Source organism: Neopsephotus bourkii, unplaced genomic scaffold (assembly GCF_033783945.1).
Source record: "Neopsephotus bourkii isolate Nb327-2 ecotype Australia unplaced genomic scaffold, CSIRO-AGI_Nbou_v1 NB_1767, whole genome shotgun sequence".
Taxonomy (NCBI): Eukaryota; Metazoa; Chordata; class Aves; order Psittaciformes; family Psittacidae; genus Neopsephotus; species Neopsephotus bourkii.
Genome location: NW_026902241.1, coordinates 8,892,771 through 8,915,515, shown reverse-complemented (window position 1 = coordinate 8,915,515; position 22,745 = coordinate 8,892,771). Strand labels below are relative to the sequence as shown.

The 22,745-nt window shown below is 40.7% G+C and overlaps 1 protein-coding gene across 6 annotated transcripts in view; it reads left to right on the top strand.

The window, feature by feature from the left end:
• The first annotated feature begins 14,580 nt into the window (after positions 1-14,580).
• The window catches only part of RPS6KA2 (ribosomal protein S6 kinase A2), a 285,765-nt gene continuing 277,600 nt past the window's right edge, over positions 14,581-22,745 (top strand). For 2 of the 6 annotated variants that reach the window (XM_061378504.1, XM_061378502.1), the window contains exon 1: positions 14,581-14,690. The gene's annotated coding sequence lies outside the window, so the exon portion shown is untranslated. Of the gene's footprint in view, positions 14,723-22,745 lie in introns of all 6 variants that reach the window. The other 4 variants (XM_061378505.1, XM_061378503.1, XM_061378507.1 and 1 more) reach the window with 3 other exon arrangements.

Sequence of the window (22,745 nt, the reverse complement as noted above, 5' to 3'; positions counted from 1 at the left end):
AATGTCATAAGTTTGTGGGGTTTTTTTAAAGAAGCAAGACTCACTTTTTCATCAAAATTCTGCTTTTTTTTTAGTGTTTTGGAATTTATTTTTTCTTTTGTCATTTGGTGCAGTCCTTTGTTCTCCTTTTCCTTTCAAAGCTGTGCCAAATCCTTGTTTGTTAGCTAATCAGCAGTGATTAGGGGAAGTGGAAACAGTGTTTGGTAATCATCATCAGACAATCTCATAACATCTTTCTTGGGGCTTTTAATTCATCAGTTCGGTTATGAACACAACCCTTACACAGAAAGCAGACCTCTCAAAATCTCACTACAAATATTGCCACCTTGGATCAGCAGGTGCAGCAGAAAATCCCATTAAATCCACAGCAATGTGCTGTACTGCCACGAGTGATTGTTGAGTTTTCTGGTTTTCTGTAGTTGTTTTATTTCTGTGGTGTTCTTTAGTTGGAGGAAAAGCTCAGAAGTGGAGGCCCTGGTAAGTAACATTAGTTATTGGAAGCAGTGGTAGCATTAGTTCTTGCACAAGCATATGCTTAATGAAAGCTCAAATCACTAGCCTGATTTTTATGTATTTTTTTTTTCATTGCAGTGTAAATTGTGTTTTCTTTTATAATGCCAAACAGTGTTTAGGGAGACAAAATATACAGTATGAGTTCTCTGCAGTTCAAGAGTAATGCATTAATTTAAGCAAAGGCAACAGCTGCAAAGACATACCTTACAATGAAGTGACAAAGACACTTCACAGTGAGGCTCAAAACTGACTCTTGCCAAACGGTGGGTACAGGCAAGAGTCAGAAAAGTTCAGCCTCTGCAGCAAAGTAGATAACCTAATTTTCAAATGCAAGAAATGTGAGGGAGCTGATAAGTTTTAAAACTTTGAGGAGAAATTAGCATAATCTGAAATGAGAAAGAGGAAGGGAGGGAGAGAGCAAAGCCAGCAGCATGCTAAACAACAACCTGCAACTGAGCAAAAGGTGACTGGTAAGTGTTAAATCAAGACTGGCCAAAAATAACCTCTCAAGACTCTGAAGTCCTACTTAAAATACATACCTGAAGTACTGCATTTGCCTTAATAAAGCCGTACCCACATTCTTTTTACTATGCCAGTGTTAGTAAACATTAAATATTTTAATTTGCCATGGTTTATTAATATCAGCAATAAAACACTATATATGACTGCCGTTGCTTGGGTGTCGACAGTCCCAGCTGCCTAACTTCAAGGAAGATACAAATGTCTTTTAAAATCTACTGACTGGTTTTTATGCAGAGAAAAAGGCACTACAAGATTTGAAGGGATGTGGATGTGGGCAAACAGGAGAGCAGATGACAGACCTAAGGTCATGTCCAGTCCATTATGTTCTGTTTAGCAATGGCTTACAGCCAGTCACCTGTCTTGAAAATTGCTTTCCATCAGAATTTATATAATTTCAAGACTTGGATTAGCACAGTTTAAATACAAGAGGTAAACAAAAGTATATTGGGAGCCTTAAAAATTGCTTCAGTTCTGTAAAGTTAAGCAAAATAAAAATCTATCCGCCTTGAAGATTCAGCATAGCCTGGGGAAGATGAGGGCTATATTCTTTTCTGCATTGTTAAATAAATTAACTAAATCCCAGCAGGGGCAGTGCTTTAAAACACAATTCCACAAAGGGAGCTAGTTTGTTTATACTCTTTGTCCATGTGTGTGTTACGCAAAATGCATAAGCATCCCTTGGATTTACACTAGAGTATCAGTTGTCTGTCATCTTTCCAAGGACAGCCCATCTTCATAGACCATGGGCAGGTTATTTTCTCTCTCGTGCTCTCTTCCTGGCGTGCAGTGAGTCTTTCTTGGCTGCACAGGAACCCAGCTTCAACCAGATGATCTGTGCCCATGTATATATTGTGTTTAAGACTACTCTCTCTCCTTACCAGCAGCCAGCTAATCTGCACTGCCAACAGCATCAGGAGATAGAAGAAGCAGAGGAGACTGTTCCCCATTGCTCCTGTTCTCCTTGGGGGGCAGCAGCCATCTGCAGTAGCCCAGCTGATAGGCAAAGCTACCTGTGCAGGCTGAAATGGAGGTGGCCCAAGTCTCTGTTGTGTTCACACTCTGCACCCTTGGCAGCTGGCAAGCACTGTGCTATGCTGCTGGTCTCAGCCACTGCCCAGGGGAAGCAAAAAAGTGGCTGTAGTACTGCAGTGCCCACACAGCTTGTCAATACACTGCAAATCAAGTCACACAAATGTGGATGGCCCAGGTATCTTCAGCAGCAAAGCAGCAGCTTCAGGCCTTTGCAGTGGGGAAGGGGGATTTTCACAGGGAGGAGTTCTTGAATTTGGGCAACCTCTGGTGTGGTTAAGCTTCAGGCAGATGTGCTCTGTTTGGATCTGGCTCTGCCAAGGCCATAGAAGGTTAACATCGCTGTTAATAGTGTTACTGCTGTCTGATGATGCAAAGGGAAAATGTCAGGACGTTGCAAGTCACTTTCACAGGGATGGAACAATGGATGATGAGGAATGTTGCATTCTAAATTCAGACTGCTTCCTTCACAAGGCTCACTGCATACCTTCCCTTCTTGTGTATTCTCTGGTCCATAAAGTTGCTGTAGAACATCCAGATTTTATAAAAATAATTCATTTTAGAAGGGTTTTCAGTTTCTTGTGCTTTGGAGAATAGGAGCTTTAGTATGCAGGCTAAGCAAGACCTGATGCGGTAGACAGGCAAATTATTTTATGCTTGCATGTTGTGTTCTTCATTATTCCTTACCCCAAAGTACACCAGAGTGTCAGAGATTGGGCAGGCATTAGATAGACATCAAGAGCAGCCAAGCCCAACCAAGGCCACAGATTGGTGGTATGAATCCTATCAATATATTCTGCATGAAAATCACAGCACTGACATTCAAACACAGAGCTCCATTTAGAGGGCTGATATTTCAAATTTGAAGGACTGATGCTTGTCTTATGAAAGAGAAGCAAAATTGGCCCTATTCGATAGAAAACTCATGAAGCAGGTTATAGAAAACTTTGAAGAATAAAAAATCTGAAGAATACCATGGTGCTATCTATAAGAAATACTTTCCTGGGCACAGCCTCACTTACCAGAAAAGAAGCTGTTCACTTAAGATTTTTCTATAGCTCACACAGTTGTTGTTTGCATTACCCGTGTTCTGCATTTAAATGAGAGAAGACAAGCCAAAACAAAATCAGCAAGAACTAGAAGCACAGCAGCTACCCTGTAATAATTACAATCTATAAACAAGTATGTTGCATCGCAGCAGGTACCCACCGTTAGATCACTTCTGTTGTTGAGTAAAACTTGGTGCTGTCAGCTTTGGAGAGGCGCTTCTCTCTTTCCAAAGTGAGTGGAAAAGCTCTGAGTGTAAAGAAACTGTCGATGCTTCCAGCAAGGGCCGGAAGAGCTGTCCCATCACCTGAGTGCTGTCGTTTTAGCCAATCGGTCATCCACAGATCCATGTCCTTTACTAAGATTTTGTTGGTTAGGTTATGATCATGAAGACTACACATGTCCAGATGACTCGAGCTCTCAGTTCCCAGTGCCAGCTGGTGTGGGTTTGTGTTCAAGGGAATGTTGTGCAGGTACTGACCCCTCCCATAAGCCCTGTTTTGCACATGCCTAGGGCATGCATTTGTCAAGGATTTATTAGCCAGGAGGCTGGCTGACTGATGCGTTATGTGGGAACTGCTTTCTTGTCTCCAAGGCTTACAATGGCAGTATCCTACTCTGGCAGTAGTTTTATACATAACAGCTGGCCCTGTCTTATTTATCCTTCAGCCCCTGGATATCTTAAGATTTTGGTTTCACGGTTTCTGTGGGTTTCAGTGAAGAGCTTGTCATTTCTGAAGCCTGCTGCAGGATGATCGCTGTTACAAAATAGCTCTGGGACACAAACTACCCTCTCATTTCCAATGCCTCGTGTTTCTCTTTGATTCCCTTCATTATCCTCCATAACTTGAGGGATGAGCAGACCACGCTCTTTGATCTTGCAGAGTAACCAAGCCATATATGAAGGCCCAGATACTACTGTAGCAGAGAAAAATCTCTTTAATCTCATGGACAAAATAACTCATAATAAGTATCTATTTCCCTTCCCCCTTTTTTCTTCTGTTACTGCTTTGAGAGATTCTGACTGCAAGGGTCACTGGAGGTCTGGAGGAAGGCAGGCATATTGATGGATAGCTGTTAATTCTTTATTTGTTATCCCTTTGGCATCTGTTTTTTGGCATGTCTGGCTGATTGATGGGCTTGCTGTTACACCTCACCAAGAACAAGGTCTCAAGAGATTAAAAAAGATGGCAAAAATTGGTATTTATTAAGTCAGTTCATAGTCTGGAACCTCCATAATTACTTAAGCAGAAATACACCACGGATAGCCTGGTCTGTCTGGGCAGATGGGAGAACAGGAAAATTGGTGTGTTTTCTTACTTAACTGTGCCGCTATCCCCCTGAGAATGAAATCCAATTTGAAATCTGATGACAGTTTCGAGTCCCACACAAATGAAGTAAGGCTTCCATGCACTTGCTGTCTGCAGAGGGGCATTTCATCTTCCCTCGCCCTGGACAGGTAATTAAAGTCTAAATGCATAAAACTGTCATAGCTTTGGGAGGCAATTAGAACATCCGGTCAATACAGTGGAACCGAAGCCCTGGTTTAAGCAGCTGAACAACTTGTGTTTTCATGGCAGGGACCACATGCTGCTGCAGAGGGATCAGTAATGCAGTAACTGGACTGAGTCTTAAATCTGCCTCCTTCCCAGGGTGTCAAGGGGGCATGCCCTGCTGCTCCCTCAGCCTTTTGGGATAAACCCAGGATGGTATTCCCATCAGGAGCACAGATAGCACTGGTTAGTGTAAATAAACACCACAGAGTCCCATGGCACAGTCACGCTCCTCCAGTCACCGGGAGAGGTTTCTGGTGCTACAAATGGCCTCTGCAGAAAACACACATGCGGGTTTTGTAGCAGAGATGAGAACCCAGCGCTTCTCCCTGCTTTATGCCACTGCAGGCAGTTTTCTTCACAGCCTCGCAAGGAGTCCCTTGGAGGACACCCTGTGCAAAACCAGCTCCCAGTCTGGAGGTTTGGATGCTGAATGGGGAAAAAGAACTCTTTGTCCCTGTTTTACCCTGCCAGCAGTAGAGCACAAGACACCTTCTCTCCTGTGGTTGACACCACCGCTTCCCTTGCAGCTGGGTCCTACAAAAAAACAGCTCCAAACTTTCACCTCTGTTTTAAGCACAATGCTGTTGTCTTTTGCAACAAACTTCATCCTGTCAGTGTAAGTGACGTAGGCTCTTGGAAGCTGCCCCAAGGACTCCTGGGTGAAGGAATAACCAGGCCAGGCAGGTGTGCATTGGGTGCTGAACTCCTCCTCCTCAGCCAGGTGAGCCATGTGCATCCAAGTGCCTAGGGAGCATCAGAATAAAAAGGTGAGAGTGAGAAGCTCACAAGACTAGGTGCCAGGTGAACCAGAGTTTCCCAAGATCAGATTATATGATTTGCATGTCAAAATTCCCCCAAGTCTCACAAGAAGCACATGGACTTTTTTGCATCCAACCATAAATAATGTATTATTTAATACAGATTCTTAAGTCCTTCGGGCTTGCAAATCAGGTAGTTAATAACTTTTTGTATCAGATACACTGAAGACTTTAATAACCTGATGTCATTTTGAACACAGTGATTAAATATTCAGTTTACAAGACAAATGGAGACTCATTAGAGTCAATCAGGCAGGAATTATGTGAACTTAAATTGCAGGTATTTATCACAGTTTCTCAAAAGAATATTTTACTATCTATTTTGAAAGAAGGACTGCTGCTTTGCTATTATGTGGAAGTACTGCCTTCTTTATAAGGAACTTCTAATGAGATCTTTCTCCAGTGCTGATGTTTCATGGTGATCTGACTGCAGTATGTCATCATGGGTCACTGGAAAATGAAATGGGGAGTGTGAAAAATGTATCTTATGCTGGCAATTTCTTAGCAGTCTATTTCAAAGGTTTTGCTTTTGTGATGGCTAGAATGAGAAAGCTTTGCTTTAGATAATGCAGTAGGAACTGATTCAGCAGCCAGTGACTTCCAGTACATTGGCCAGAAAAAGAAAGGGGAAAAAAATCAAGAAAATGTAGCATTTGGTACTCTTAGTTTGTCATGTTTGCTTAGCTTGGAAAACACTGGGAATTTTCTGGTAATTTATAGCTCAGTGACATAAGTGATAGGAAGAACACTTACTTCAATGCACACAGATTCAATTTTTTATGATTACAATTTTTCATGATTTCAATTCCACCTTCCTCTGTAAATGTTGTATTATACTCATCTTTTTTACAAGATTGCCTAAGATGTAACAAGGCTGCCAAAAGCCAGTTACCAATATTGGGGCAATACTAATACATTGTAGAAGATGAATTGGGATAAAATTCTTTCCATTTAGCCAAGGATTTCAGAGTGAACTATTAAGTAGCATCATGACTAGATTTAGAGAAAGAAAAAATAGGCTGAAGTTGCTTTTCAGAAACGTGCTTAACACTTTTTCCCCCTGAAATTCTCTACAGCGAGGGGCCTGGTGCTATTGGCTCCATCCATAGCACTTGAGGCTCTTACTGCTGTAAGATAAATTTTTATTGTCGGGTGAACAAATCACAGACTCTGCTAATCAATAACCCTTGCATCACAAATGACTTACAGTAATGCTGCTGTTTTAAATCCCTTCTTTCAGTAACAGCATGTGTCTCTAGGTTATTTAGCATTATTCACATTTAGACTGAGAGCTTGTGTTTCGTGCTCACTCTTTGTGGAGATAGAATTTACATGAGCATTCCCTGAAATGTCTACTTCAGTTTCATTAAGAGACATTGGTATTTCAAGACAACTAGAATTTGTATTCAAGTAACAGAGCAGAAAGGTTTGCAGAGAAAAGCATTTTAATTAAGCAGTTTTGCCTTCAAAAAGTAGTTATATTTCTAAAGGAAGAAGAGAGCAATTTATTCCACCCAGACAATTAGATATGAAGACTCTAAGATAGTGAGCATGCCATGGTGCTGCCTGCCTGCACCAGATAGTTTATTCCTAAATTTATTCCAGACTTTATATATTTGTTGGAATTAACTACCATGTGACCTGCTTTCAGAAGCATTTCAGGGTACTTTGTAAAATAGAGAAAGTACAGTCAGTGTCCTTTATATGGGACAATAACCAGTTCCAAATTCTCCTAGTTCTGACTTTTTGGGAAACACTTTAGGTTTGAGAAATCTTTTCCAGTTTGTTGGTGAAAAGTGGGATTTGGCCAGAAGAGGAGACCATCAAACCAGCTGACATTCCAACTGTGTCCAGGCTGGACCAACAGGGAATTTGTTCCAGGACTCATACAGAACATTTTTGGGTCTTGGTTGCTCACACTGTGATTATTGGCAACATTTACATTTCTGTCCTGGAAGAACAACTTCCCAAGCCAACCATTTTCTGCAAGTCTGAATTTTATTTCCCAGTGAGCCTTTCCTGGGCTTCAGCAACTGCCAGAAAGCTTTCCTAATGCAGCCAACATACTTGCAGTTCCAACAGTATCACAATGCAGAGCTGTGCTTTATTCTGTATATGGATCAAAACATCAGCATTTCAGACAGCTCAGTTCTGAAATTGTGGGGCTCCTTGTACTTCTAATCTGAACTTCTGCCCCCATTTACATTATTCTTCTCATTCTGGGTTGTTGAGAAGAGGGGAAGCAACTGAAAGACCAAGTGACCTGCTGCAGGTTACACAGAGAAGTAAAACCAGGCACGACCAGAACCTCACTTAGTGCTGCATGTATTGAATAAAATTAGATTTGGATCATTAGTCGCTGTGTTTTGTTGCATGGTATCGTAAGGGATTTGGCAGAAGGCTGTTTATGTGACAGAGAGAGGAGTTATAAATAATAATGTTTTGTTCCTACAGGTGCAGGTTTACAAATAAAATTACTGTAGGAGAAATAGAGTCTAAAAATAAAGTGCTGCGTATCTGAGTTCAAAATATACTAATTTATAACATTAAGTCAGCATACATTTTGAAGCACTTCTTAGAAGACTTCCATTTCCCCCAGACAATGTGCATTGCCCATGTGGAGATGAATTTTCTCTGTCCTTGAAAATCTTGTACACGGGAGCTGTTGGAAAGCTGTGCTGTCAGTCATCCCAAAGAGTGTGTTTCCATAAAGTACTCACCAACTGGTCCTTTAGAAAACTTCCCTGATCTTCATGAAGGGTGCTGCCCTGTGGGAGACACTGCTGCAAATTTCTGTTCTGCTTGATTTGAGTTACTTAGGGTTGAAAAGCTTTCCTTCTTAACACACAGAATAAACTCTTATATCAGGCTCTCCCAAAATTGGAGACCATACCTAGAGGCTGCAAAGCCTGATGTACATGTAGACCATTTTCCCTAGAGCTCTGCAAGATGTTCGAGGCTTTCATTAAAATAAATTCTACACCTTGAATGCTGCTATGAGACAGGAGAGAGCTTTGCAACTGGGAGGGATGGGTCAGAAAGTGTTCATCTTCCTTGTGGATATTTTACTTCTGATTCTACATCTTTGAGTGCCAGAGGTTTGAAACAGGTAGCAGAGTCACAAGCATTAATCCATTCAATTAGATTGACAGAAAAAGAAGTAAAAGAACTGAAGAACTTTTTAATAGCTGTTGGCTTATTTTGGACGTAAGAATGAGTGCGATGAATAGGCTGGACCAAACCTAAAGCAGTTACTTGACTCCACCAGTGATCTGTGGTAGAGTTTGTACAATTTGAGCAGGAGCAGATTTCTCTGGCTGGAACCAAGCAGAACAGGAGCCAAAGGAAGAAAATTGTCTCTGCTATATCTGCTAGGAGGGTGATGTCTGAGGGATCTAGTAATTAGGTACACGTCTAGGTCAGGGCAACTGTTTGCCTGGGTTTTTTTTTTTCTGCTACGTGACATCTAGCTACTTGTTCATGTTATATTGCAAGATAATAGGGTCACAGCAATTTAAATTGCTTTATGTAAGAAACTTCTAGTCACAATAATGCCTCAAGGAAATTGCAGAAAAACTTGGAATAATGTCTTGCAAATCATACAGGGTGTCATAAACAACATTTGTCTGGTTTTAGTGATAGCGAGGTATCATAATTATTCAGATAAGCCTTTGCTTATCCACTGGTAACAGACAGGTGATTAAGACACTCTCTGAAAATAATACAATGTGCCTCATATGCCTTCTTCTCATATGCTACTCAACAAGGATTATATTCTTTTTTCTTTCAGCAGGCTATTGTGAGGCTTTGTTATTGCTTATAATGAGGTTGGTGATATTAGAGTGAAAATCATACCAGTAATTACTCAAGTCAGAATATCCTGACGTGAGAAAATAACATTATCCAAACCCCAATTAAGTGAGCAGAGTGAAGATTCAGAGGTACATAAAGGAATTTTTATTGGTGACCTATTGCAATCATAGGTGTATAATTAGTTCTAGAACATATAAGCCAGTGGTTACTTTCTCCATTTAAGATGTGGAAACATGTTTAGGAATCCTTTTAGTAGAAGCAGTAAAGGGAAGTATTTAAACCATTATGTTTTAAATGTGAGGTACGAACCTAGCAGTTTGGAAAACAGCACATTCTAAGATAAAACTACTTTTAATGAGCAATTCAAAAGCTGAAATTATGCATATTCTCTATAAAGTAGCTACAGTAAATACAACTTTTCCCACATGAGACAATACAGAGGTCAGCCATCATTATGGTGGTAAAATAAGAAGACAAATTAGAGATACTTAATAACCGATTTTATTGGACATGGTGCCTAAGAACATGTATCTGAATATTAAGCATTGAAGAATTGTTGTGAAAACCATTGTAAAATAATATTTACTTATAATTAACTGCAGGTCAATTGTCAAAGTAGCAATCATAAGGGAGGCAATGAGAAGAGACAGAAAGATAAGAATACCCAGCACAAAGTAAGTTCCAGATTTCTAGTGGTTGTGGGTAATATTGAACTCTTTTTAATTCTCATTCTTTGCCTAATTTCCATCCACATATATCCCAAATAAGCATCCCCAATCAAAATAAGAACAAACAAACAAGCAAACAAAACAAACCCATTAAGTGGAACACTTTTTAAGGAGCTCTGGGGAAATGAGACAAAATCAGTTTCTGAAAAACTTGTTGTGCCTTTATTTGCAAAAGGAAAAGGGCAGGATTTTACTCTCCATGTGTCTATGCAACTACAGCAGAACAAAATGCGTCCAGTAATTTTGTAATTGGGTTTATGCCATCTGAAAAATAATTCTAAAGCTACAGTTATTTGTTCACTGCACAAACTGGTTTGACAGAGAGCTTTGTCTTCTTTTTCTCCACTCTTAAATATGAGAAATGAAGCTAGTTTCAGGTAGACCAGGTTGTATAGGTGATCCCTGAAGACACCTGTACTCTTCATGGTGGCATCATATGCAGGAGGTTACCCAGAAGGGCTAGTGACTATCATCTTGGCAAAAGCGTAAGTCTTGAAGAGCCTCAGCAAGGACACAGGGCTTCCTACTTTTTCAATGATTGTCACAGAGTATCAGGTACAATGGAAAGGAAGGAGAACATGAGTTTTTCATTGCATTAGTAGCGCTTCTTTTTCAAGCCAAAATTCAATTATCAAAACAAGATCTTTAAGACACTATGAATCTGTACCTAAATAGATTTCTAGAAGTAATGATTCATACATCAGAACAGTCCCTCCAGGACACACACGAGTCTCTTTTCCTGTTTTAAAACCCTCTAGAATGTAGACAGAGTTTTTAACAAATGTGTTTTCTTCTGTAATGTTACAAAATATTTATACTAATATACTGCAACATTTTCAGGAATCTGTGCAAAATAGAGACTTGTTTCCATAGGGAAAACCAAAAAAATCTGCATGGTTTTCTGCCTGCAGTGATGTTAGGGTCTGTATGAAGTCAAACAAGTCATTAAAACTGCATTTTCCTTGCTTATTTCTGTCTGACTATGAGAATGCTAACTCGTCTGGTAAAGGAACTTCTGACCCTCAGTTTCAAGTTCTGTTGGAAAGTCCTCAGGCAAGTAATTAAATTTGAAATCTTTTGAGGACCTCTAAGCATTATTTTCCTTTGTTGCTTCTTAATGCTACTAGGAAAGGCCTAGGAAAAGTTGTGTGTGTGTGTAAAATTGGCCCATATCCTTAGAACATTAACATTGGCTTGGATGAAGATGACTTACATAGCAATTTAATTGATTGGCATTGAACAGTGGATTCAAGAGTCCTCCGTTACTTGACAGAAATTCCTGCTTGCCTTCTGTGCGGTTAACCTCATTTTGCAGCCTTCTAGTTGCAATATGCTCTGATCCTATGATCTTATTTGGTCTTAAAGCTCATTTTCAAAGCCAAGATAGGTAGGATCTAATCCTATTTTTACCATAAAATAATATTCTGTGATAGTGCTGCCTGAAAACTACTTAGGAAAGTTAAACAAAGGCTTAAATTGGGACAACTTTGGTAGGAAGTCCAAGGATGTGTGAGACAGAGCAATGTCCCTGATGCAGAAAGGTGAAAAAAATACTTCAATTAATGCTGAGTGGAAGCATGAGATTCCAATGACTTTGAAAAGTAAAAATACCCTCATGAGGTATTTTTAAATATATGGAGGGACATAAATAAATGTCATAGAAAAGTAACACAAATACCAAGAAATACCCTGTGAGGTGACACTTTGTTTGAGATGAGGGGCTAACACTCGCTCAGGATGTAGGGATCCTTCATTTAGCTCCTTTTTTTGCCCCAGAGAATCCATATTTCTCACTACTCATGAGCCCCTCAGCTGGCAGAACAGCCTGGTTTGGATTGCATCAACTGTTTGCTGTTTCCCTTTGCACAAGATCAAGTGTCTTTGCTGACAGGACTGGGTCTCAGGACTCCTATCCATCTGCTAAATATCTGAGACACCAAATACAAATTGCCTCTTCTCTACTTGGTGAATTTTCAGATGTTTTAAGAAAGGATAGGCAAGTTTTTCAGCAAGAATGAGGTGTTTCTCCACCCAGAATAAAATTAAGGACATTCACCAGGGTGTGGAGGGTAGGAAGTATGGGTTAAAGTGTCCCCAGGGCAAAGAGGTGGCAGCAGACCTGCAGTGCTGGAAAGGAAAGGCAAATCCTGCAATGCACTTCTTTCTGTTTACTTCCTAGAAGACATTTTCATATCAAAGAATGAGGTATGGGGTAAAAAAAGTGCTGGGAGTAAGCACTGTAGGTACAGTAACAGGTACATGTCAACTAATCTGGAGGCTCATTATTTCATAATTATTTTGTCACAGGTAAACATCATTTTTCTGTCTTTCTGTGGTGTTTTTTTTTTTTGTATGAATCTTACAAGGGATGTCACTTTGCAATGCAAATAGTTTAGAACCCAGTTCCCCTTCACTGAACTTGATAATTGCCTTCAGAAAACTTGAAAATGCTTTATAATTGGAAGCATGGAAAAGGAAGGATGGAAAGAGATTCAATGCATCTTGTTGAAAGACATCACAGCAATAGATTCCATGGCCCTTGCCTTGTGCACTTGTTACAAGAGGTATCAGACAGCCCATGCCTGGCTGCCACCTGGGAAGCATGAAGGTTCATGTGGTGTCCTTTAAGATGCCAGTTCAGTGCGCGCAGCCTATAGAGGCAGAAGGTAGGAGCTCACTCCAGTCAAAAGCTGTATGCAAAAGGGATCTGTTCAGCCTATTGCTGGAAAAGGCCAAGGGGATATTCCCTATGGAAGAGAGTTGAGAGTGGTGTTCCTACGGTAAGGTGACAGGACTTCTGTCAGCAGCATAAAGACCCTGAAGTCCTTACCAGGGACATTGGTATGGATGGTCCAGGATAACAGCTGAATATTTGTGTTTAATTCCCAGCATTAGCTGAAAGCAATCAGTCTGTGTGGGAGTTAATTAAGCCCTGAAGTCCCAGATAGACATAATGAAGCTAGACTGGGGAAATACTAGACCTTTGGGAGAAGATGAATGTGGATATGTTAAAAGAAGTTGGGGAATGAGGGAGGAATTATCCCTTGCATTTTGTTTTAGTGTTTACTGAGGATAGATGGAAGGGCTGTGAGGAGCTTTTACCACACTGCTCCAGATTTTAATTGACTGGGACCCTGTGCAATCCAGCTAAACTCGAGCCTGTTGTTTTTGTTCTTTCTGCTATGGCCTTGGTTTTATACAAGCTTGCAAAGGCTTGAAAAGCAAATTGCAGGTCTAGAGGGTAACAGCAGCTCAAAGCCTGCAACATACCCTGTGTGTCTGAATGGCTCTAATGAGGCCAAGGGAGCTTTGTTTTGAAATCTAGAAACATAACTGCTCTTGCAGAATTCTGCTCTTTGCAAGGAAAATTGTGCCTCATTTGCACAGAACTAAGATCCTTGGTTTGCCTCTGGTCACCATTGCCCTGCATTCTCTGGTTTAGTACTGCTATGGAAGTGCTACAATGCTGGTCTAATTTTTACCTCCTTTTGTTAAGCCTTTGGCCAGCTGATAGTCGGGCTCACTTTGTCACCTGTGCATAATGCCTTGGAATTTTCTTGGAAGTGGCCTTAGAAGTAATTTATGATAATAAATTCTTCTATATTTGCAGAAAAACCGTGTTTCTTTTCTAGCACAATACAAGCTTTTATTGATGAGCACTCATACAGCAGCCTTGGCAGCTTGTGTTTTTCATGCCTTGCTTCACAAATTATGCTTTGATTTTATTTTGTTGTTTGAGAAACACAAACGCGAGCTAGTGACATAAAAAGGCTCTTGAAGGAGAACATGGAAATCATAACTTAGGGGACACCAAACAGAAGCCAAATAAAAAATTCTACTGCAGGCTTAATTTTATTTACAGCCAAGAAAAACAGATGAACATTGAATAAATTTATTAATCTATACATGTTCAAGAGCGCTTCAAATTATATAGATAGCAAGATAGAAAATGGACGATAAGAGAAAATTGGGGAAATCAGTAACTCAGAACATAAGTTTGTTTTACTAGCTTGGATTTATGCTGTTTATACCCTCTTCCACTCAATAGTTACTGTCAGCAACAATTTGCCATTGCTATAATTTAACACTAATCTGAATCAAATTAGCAGTGAGCTAGTGCATATCTGACTGACACCCCCATGGATCAGATTTGAGACTATGTGGGTGCCTGCATTTTGTGTTTCTTTGCCTACAAGCTCTCTGCCCTTGCTCAGAGGGAGGACATGTGTCTGACCTGCAGCAAGCAAGACCATGAGAGGGTGAGCACTGCTAATGCAGCAAAAAGGCAACAGCTCCAACCTTCCCAGGAAACTGTTTCTGGCAAACTCCAGCCCAGAAAGCACCCCCTGCTCAAACACCGTAGGTATTGTCCTTTCCCCCTGGAACCAAGGTGCAGGTGTAGCTCTCATTCAGGTGTCCCTTATTATACTAATGAGGAGCTATAAATTAGCACAAGCTGAATGTGCTAGAAGTTTCTCTGGCTGTTGTTTCTTCTGTTGGTTTTGCTAGTTTTGTGTATGGAGGAAGTATTTTCTGGCAGTAATGTTACCTTTATGGTGGCTGTTGAACCACGTCATTGGTGTGGACTCTGAGAGCTGCTGCACCTTGAATTCTGAAGGTGGGTAAGTGGCTTGGCCCAGCCCTATTTCTTTACTGCTTCTCAGGTGGGTGAAGAAGGCCACCTAGATGTCAGAAGGTATGTGCTACTAGCCTGACTCATTCAACTTGACAAAGTGGTAAATGGTGTGGAAAATGTATGCTCTATATGGGCAGGCTTGCTACTTCTATATGTGTTATCCTGCTGTAGTGCTGTGGGGAGGGAGGCTGGCTGTGTGGCATGCCAGGCTCACCTGTGGGTACCACTGTCCCAGTCTTGCTGGCAGGTAGGAATTCTGGTTTGGGCATCTAACTGTTCCCAGTGATACTGCAGTGAAAAGCACTTACCTGATCTGTAATGTCTATTTTGGAGAGTGGCTGTATTGCAGCTGGCATCTCTCTCTGGCAGTGGGCAGCGCAAGTGATAAATGGTTCCTTATGCAGTGTGGTTTTAATTTGCTCATCTAGTTGTTCTTTAGGCTTTTTTCCCTAAAGAAATATGAAATGTGAGCTATGTGGGGGTGGTATACAGCTGTGCTGCATAGCCTGGTTTTCTTTTCACTCACACAGCATGACAGGATTGTAGCTCTGGTCTATGATTTTCTGTCCCCAGCTCCCCCCTGTGCCCTTGCCTTTGCTAATAGCAAATGGAGTGATAAGGGTGAGATCTTCCTGGAATCACACAGTTGATAGATGCAGGCTGGGCTGCAATCTAAAAAGCCTTCAACCATCACCTGTAATATTTTTCAGTTCTTGAGTTCACACATTTAAGGCTGTACTTCAGTCATCTCAAATACTTGTCTGTAAAAATAAGCAGCTACTATGGTATTCATTTGGGAAAAGGAATCAAAATACAGCATGTGACATACTTGGGGGGGGGAAGCCAGCTACAAAACTGTTATTTCTGTGTGTTTTAAAATTCAGAACACTGAGGAAATAAAATTAATTTTAGTTGGGTGTGTTTTTTTCCCTAGAATTAGATACATAACACCTGCAGTCTTTAGCAACTCTAGTTTGCTTTCTCATCTTCAAGCTAAGGTCATATTTAAAAACACAAATTCAAACTGGTTGAAGTGGAAGAAATCATATTGAATATTAATTTTTGGTTTAGAAATTCTCTATTTCCTATGTATTTTGTATGACTATTTTCTGCAGTCTTTATTGATTTTAATGTCACATGTTCTGTTAGAGAGGTGATAATTCCATTTGAAACTAAAGACACTTTATATAGCAAGGCTTCTGTAATGATAGAGGATTGAAGCAGTTTACTTTGAACAGACTTTGTTGGGTTCCTGGGTGTACATTAGATCCCTTGAAGAAGGATTAGTGAAGCTGAAGTATGTAACTATGACTTCAGTTGGTGCTGCGTTTGCTCATGTTCTGAGTGGGTGAGATCATGATTTACTGAGTGAAAACCAACAAAACCCTCTGATGTCCTGGTCCTTCCATCCACTCAAGAGAACAACTTCAACTCTCTGGAAGCCAGAAGGGTTCTACGTGAACCTTTTGAATGGGTGTGGGTTTTTTTGTCCACTGTTTCTGCAAATATCATTGCAGTTGCAGGAAAGCTTGTCTGCTAAAGATTGGATGAGTTTCTTTTGTCCGAGTAGATATACTAATAGGAAAGTGGGCCTTTAGCAAATAGAACATGCTCTATTGAAGCGTCACTTAGTCCTTTTTCTTGATGCTTTGCTTCTTTCCCTAATGTTGATCCAAAAATGGATCTTCTTTTAGGAACACTATAATCTGAAGTTATTTATCCTGATGTGTTTAAGCAGAGTACATATTTAGCAGGATCTACATGAAAGCATGCCCTAAAGTGAACTGGTACCCTTGTCCTCAGTCTAGAGTATCTGTCATAGTTATTGGGTAAATTACTATGTGGATTTCTATGACTCAGTGTGTAATCTTATGCCCCATTAATGTAACCCCTGTTGATTTATGTTGTGAAGTATTGCTTGCAGTCTCCTGATATTTCTCCATATATTTCTAGGCAATCTTCTCTGCTATCTGTGTTTCTTAGTCTGCTTCCTGACCTAAGGCTGCTTTATGAAAAATGTAGCTACTGAGCATTCTGTCACCAGAATAATGTTGTTCTGTCATCAGAATAATGTTGTTCTGTATCTGAGCTAATATCTTTGTTATGAAATTAGTTTCCTTGTACTTTGAAACGTAACTACTGACAGAAACAGTGACCTGTGTAAGAGTAGCCTGTTCCATCAGTGAATGTTAATGAAAACCTAAACATATTTCTGGGCTCAATTCCCTCTGTGTATGTTGGAATGGGACAGATATTCTTCTGTTTCAGTACAGTCACTTCCACACTGGTGAGATGCAGACTTGTTGCTGTGGTATCTTCTTGGTGTTTCTGCCCAAAATTGATCTTGGCTTGCTTTCTTCATGGAGCTGTTCCTGCTCCTTTATTAAAGTTTGAGTAGCTGAAGGGGACAGGTTGAAGCTACTGTCTTTCTTCAGTGTGCCCCACGGCTATGGCATTGAAGGGACAAGCCTGAGGCTTCCATTGGCTCTTGAAGAGGGAGGGTATTGGTGGTGTCTCTGGACACAGCGAGTGTGGAAGGCATGAAGTGAAAATAAGTGAAGGGAGCCTCAGGCTCAAAGGTTCTCCCACCACAACCTGAATTGCTCTGTTGCTTCCAAACCAGTCTTCCTCACCCCAAATTGAGGGTGATGTGACTGTCCCTCTCTTCCCTTCCCATCCCCTAATTTTGGCTGCAGTAAGTGTTCAAGCTGTGTTGCAGCCCCTCAGAAGCCTTGATCCAGCCTGACTTGAGCTGTGGTGTTCAGCCCTTTCAGCTGCCAGAAGTGGCTGGCTGCAGTGTGCAGGCAGGATCTCCTTTGCTCAGCCAAGCACTGCTGCAATAGTAACTGGGCAAGATCCTTATCCTTGGTGTGTCCTTGGGGTCTCTGCCCTACTGCTTTGTGAGCTGGTCCTTGACAAGTTATGCAATGTATTTAGGTGTAAACATAGTCTCTCCTTTGCTTGTGAGATTAAAACATGAAGTCATAAATTTTACTGTAGCCTTATGCAGAAGGAAATTTTTCACCACAGCTGATTTTTATTAAATGTGTTTAACTGGTGTTTTTAGTGTAAAAAGTAGTTACCACTCAAATGGGGAATATCCCAGTAGCTTTCACAGGGAACTGCTGTGTAGGATCACTTGGCTGAATGCTTCTGAAAGTCAGCATCTTTGCCACAACAGTCCCTTAGTTTATTGTTAGGTGCAGGAGGTAGCAAACAAAACTACCCTGTGTTTGGCAGCTGAGCTGTGCAAGTGGTTAATGTCTCACACGGCAAGGGGGCTAACATGCTTTGGATGTTGGGCAAACTGGCAGTGAATCAGCTGAGGATTTCCAACTGTGCAGGTCCACCAGTGCAAACATGATGCAGACAGCCAAACTGAGAAAGCAGTCACCATCTGGTGTAGTGTAGGTGGCCTTCAAGTGAGTTAGGGTTATGTTAACCTGCAGCTTAGACAGCCTTGGCTAATGCCATGATGCTACTTGGTGCTGCTTTCTGTCTTCTGCACTGGCTCACAAGCCACAGGGTACACAGACTACGAAGCCAGCTCCAGCATTATACCTCAACTAAACTGATGGCACAGTGCAGAAACACAGTGAGGCACCTGCTGTTCTAGCCTGTTAGCACTATTGGGAATATCAGGTAAGCCATGCCTATGCTGAAAGAGGTTGGTCTAATACAGATATCTGACTTAAGTTTTCTGTTTTCTAAGGTCATTCTTACAGTATTAAATCAGTTCTTAATATTACTGAGTAGTTAATGTAGGATGTGTCAAGTACCTGCAGCCCTAAAACAGATAATTAGTAGGATTAATGTAAAAATTGTTCCTTTTTCTACAGCTGCTATCAGCCTTCGTCTGTGTTCTGCAGAGGTACCAGGCTGATTGGTAACACAAGTCTGTTGTATCCTTTAAACTGAAGGAGCCTAATTACCATTGCTGTTCTTGAAGCACGGATTTTAATACTCAGTCTAGAACTTTCTCATTGAATACAGATGGGGAAGCCAGAGCATTGGGAGGGTTAAGAATTAAGCTGACCTTCTCTCTGGTGTTGAATAGATTGCATTTCAGCAGACATATTTTAATTTGAAAATGTTAAGCTATGAGCTTTGCAGTGGACAGATGCATGCCGCTTTGATACTGTATGCCTTATTTTATCTGCCACTGTTTCCTTTTGTGTTTCTCAGGGATGAACATGTACTTCACAGCTAAATAGCAAATTGCTTTAGCAGGACTAGGGACACCTATTATATTGGAGTAAGCAACCTTTCCCCTGTGCCTTGCACACTTAGCAATGTGTAGGTGGTGTTTTATACTTCTCTCTATGTTTGGTAGAAATGATGGTGAATACCCAAGTGCTGAACTTGAAGTAGTTAATGCTGAAACACCGAACAAACACAGCTTTTGCTGAGGAAATGTAGTCATCTTGTTTTAGTAATGAGCCTAAAGCATTTCAACATCTGCTCCTGGGAAGAAAAAGTAGTGTGGGGGATTTTGTTTGCTTGCTTTCAATCTAGAAGAGTAGCTTTTGGTAACTTTGGCATGAAACCAAAAAAAGCATAGGCAACTGACATCCTTCAATTAAAGGATGATATATGGTTCCTGTGCCATTTAAAACATGCCCTACTTTTAGTAGTTCTAGCATTGACCAGTCCACTACAGATATGGTCCATCTAATACAGGCTTGATGGCACAGATCATAGAAAGCTAGTCATGCACAGCATATTTATTCCATAGTTGGGATGGTGTAGAGACAGATTGAGGCTAATATGGGACTATGGTCTTGCTTTCTACTTCCCTGACAGAAGGCTGCATTTTAAGGTGAACTACATAGGCTGTTGATGGATCTACATATGCTAGTGGATTACATGAATCTAACATGATCACTGGCATGTCTTAGCATCTCCCCTTGCAGTTGAGACTGCCTGGTTTGCATATGCATTACTACCTTCCACTGTGCACTGACAGAAATATTGTCTTCATCACAGGGGATGGGCAATCCTTTAGCTGAAGAGTCTCCATCAGCAGGTCTTCTACATTGTTTTGTTCCAGTTTATGCTGTTTATTATTAACTGAAGTATTTTTAAGTGTGCCTCAGTCTTTCTGCGTTCCTCCTAAATCTGTGCCTGTGTGTTGGAAAGGACAATACACGTGCATATTGCATAGGTAGAAATATCCTCAGAATTAGGAGGGTAAAAAGTTGGCTGCTTGCTTGAAATCTGTGTGTATGTGCTCCAGGGCAGAGTTCTTTCTCCCTCAGAAGGTCCATCCTTATTAGCTGCAGTATGTAGCAGGGCTTCCTGGAAAGGACCAAAGGGAACTCTTTTTTATTCATGCCTCAGGAGACAAAAGTAATCTGTAGGAAATGTTGCTAATGCTTTGCTCCTATTTGTTCTTATCTTGGACAACCTTTGGGGAACTGCAGTGTGCAGTCTGATTGCTTTGGAGATTAGGGAATGAGCAGTGGTTGGGCATCTTGGAGCTGAGCATTCAAGTCTTTCCAGGAGACCTTTGGCAGCCAAAAATGGTGACAGATAGGTGATGCGCTCAAATGTGTGGATTTTTCTCTAGTGCAACATCTAAAAGGGACAGGGGAGTGTTATTACTTTGCCCTAAATGATTTCCCACACAAGCATGCCCTTCTACAGTGTTATTGATGCTTCAGAGACCTGACTTTTTTTTGGTGCTGGGACTTGAGGTAATCTGTCATTTCAGAAAGTGTTTCCTGTAGCTGTTGTGTGCCTGGGAGATGCTGAATACGAAATTTAACTTTTGCTGTCATGGTGCTGCAGCTGAACAGGCAGGTATCAGCCTTGACCTAAAAAGCTGTGTGCAGGAGAGGGGGCTTTACTTGGGTGAAGACCTGATTGAAATGTAAAGCAGACAAAGAAACGAAGCTGGGCAGACATTGCTGGTAAGGCCAGCATAATAATAGGTGATGTTTACACTGTGGCAAACATGAAGAAGGACTTAAATGCGGAGGAGAACCTTGGGAATGCCCTTGAAGAGGGCAGTGTCAGTAGTACATGCACAGATCCTGGCAGAAAATGTTGCCTAGCTCAAGCCTTGAGCAAAGATATGTGCAGACGAGTTAATGAATTTTGTCACAAGGTTATTACATTAAGCCTAACACTGAAGTCATGAACCTAGAAGCGTGTTGAGATGCTGACATAAAATAACATGTCTTTGCACCTTTTCCCTTCTGTGCATCAAATGGGAAATAGTACTTTCATTTTTCACAAAGCAGTGGTGAAAGTTATTGAAGTATCTTAATACAATTTATAGACAACGCTCTTCAGAAATTTTCTTCTGTTCTTATGAATCTCCTGACAGTGTAGGAGTTTATGATAACACAGCAGTGTATTGATGTGTTTAATCCCCCACTCTGCATGTGGCAGCAGTCATTAGCTAGTACTCAGGAGACAGGTAAAAATAGGTTAAAAATCACAATGTAAGTAGTCCAATGCTTTGTTACACTGGAGATAAAAATGCTTTTATGCTCTTGAAGCAACTTGAACTAATCTTGCAGTTCTTGTCCCAGTTAGCATATTTGCAAATATTACTTTTGCTGAACTGTGAATGTTTCCTTTCTTAATCTTTAATTAGGAAAAAAAATCCACAACTACTTCCTGTTCTGACCAGACTTCTAGTGTGTTGTCAGAGACAAATTGCTCTGAACTTCCATTTGCTCTCTATATTCCATGTATGCCTTCCCTTCTTTCCCTTCTATTTCTTTATCCCACTCCTAATGTGATATTTTCATAAGTGCATTATTCCAAGTGTTGTTACACCTAGCCACTTTTCTGATACAACATCTTTGTAAGTGGATCATGAGGAGATTTGGGCAGGGAAGCATGGGTTTTTCTGCTACTGTGTTTATACAGAAGACTGTCAGTCCTGGTTGTCCATTAGATGTTACTAGAATGAAAATGGCTGATCACATTGTAGTGACATGATTAATCATATAGTGCTAGAAACAATTTTTAGTTTCAAATTCTTCTCAATTATATTAAACATGCCCATTTCTAATATGGGCAAAATTAGTTTGCCAAATACTTACTGAAGCTTGTAGACCTCGAAAGATGCTTTTCCTCACAAATGAAGAGTCTAGCATAATACCTAAATAATTGAGAAGAAAATCAGTATCCTTATTAATGGAGACGCTGTTCTTGAAAATTCTCCTCTCAAAAATAGTTCCAGAGTTTAGTGGTGGTGTTCTGAGTAAATGCAGCAAAGCAAGGGGAAAAAAATGACGAACCCACATCAACTGAGTTCCTTTTTAGCGGAGGTTGAAATTTTGCTTTGCTTTAGGTAGGGATAAGGGATGGAATATGAAATACATGCTTTGATTAGTCTGAAACTTGAGCACTTAATTTAGGTCCAATTTGTATCCTGGTACTGAGTGCAGTGGGTCTACTGCAGGATACATGCATTATGCTTGTAAAGGAGATATGTATATGTATGTATATGTAATAGATTTTATCACTTGGCTTTCTTTTTGTTTCTACCTTATGCATGTTTAAACTGACCAAACAAATCTGGAAATACATTTTGGGGTTTTGGTATCAGAGTTTGGTAACAGATTTATACTTAAGCATGTAACTGCATGTCTCAAATTCTTAAACGTTAGATCTGCATGCAGATGTGTTAAACTTGACTGCACATGCAATGATCCCAAACTTTCTAACTTGATTTGCCTCCCTCAGGATTACCTGGGCATGTCCCACTTGCCCAATTCCCTGCTGTTGCTCTCAGCCTGTGACATGCAAGCTTTGTGTCCCAAAGGCAATCCTGCAAATCAAAGCTAAACACAGGTTGTTCAGGACAGCCTGCATGTCAGGTTAAAAGTTGTAAGTGTGCTTGCCTTTCGTGTTACTGTGGGGGAAGCAGGGGCAGAACATGAAAGGCAGGGGATATGTAGCAGTCAGGTAACTGTAGCTTTTGACTCCAGGTATGTGTCTGTTATGCGATTGACTTCACTCCCACCACACTTTTCTTCTGTGAGCACTGAGTGAAGTCAGTAATCTAGATATTTAATTGCTCAATCTGTAAAGCAGATGAAACTGCATAATTGGTGATAAGAGT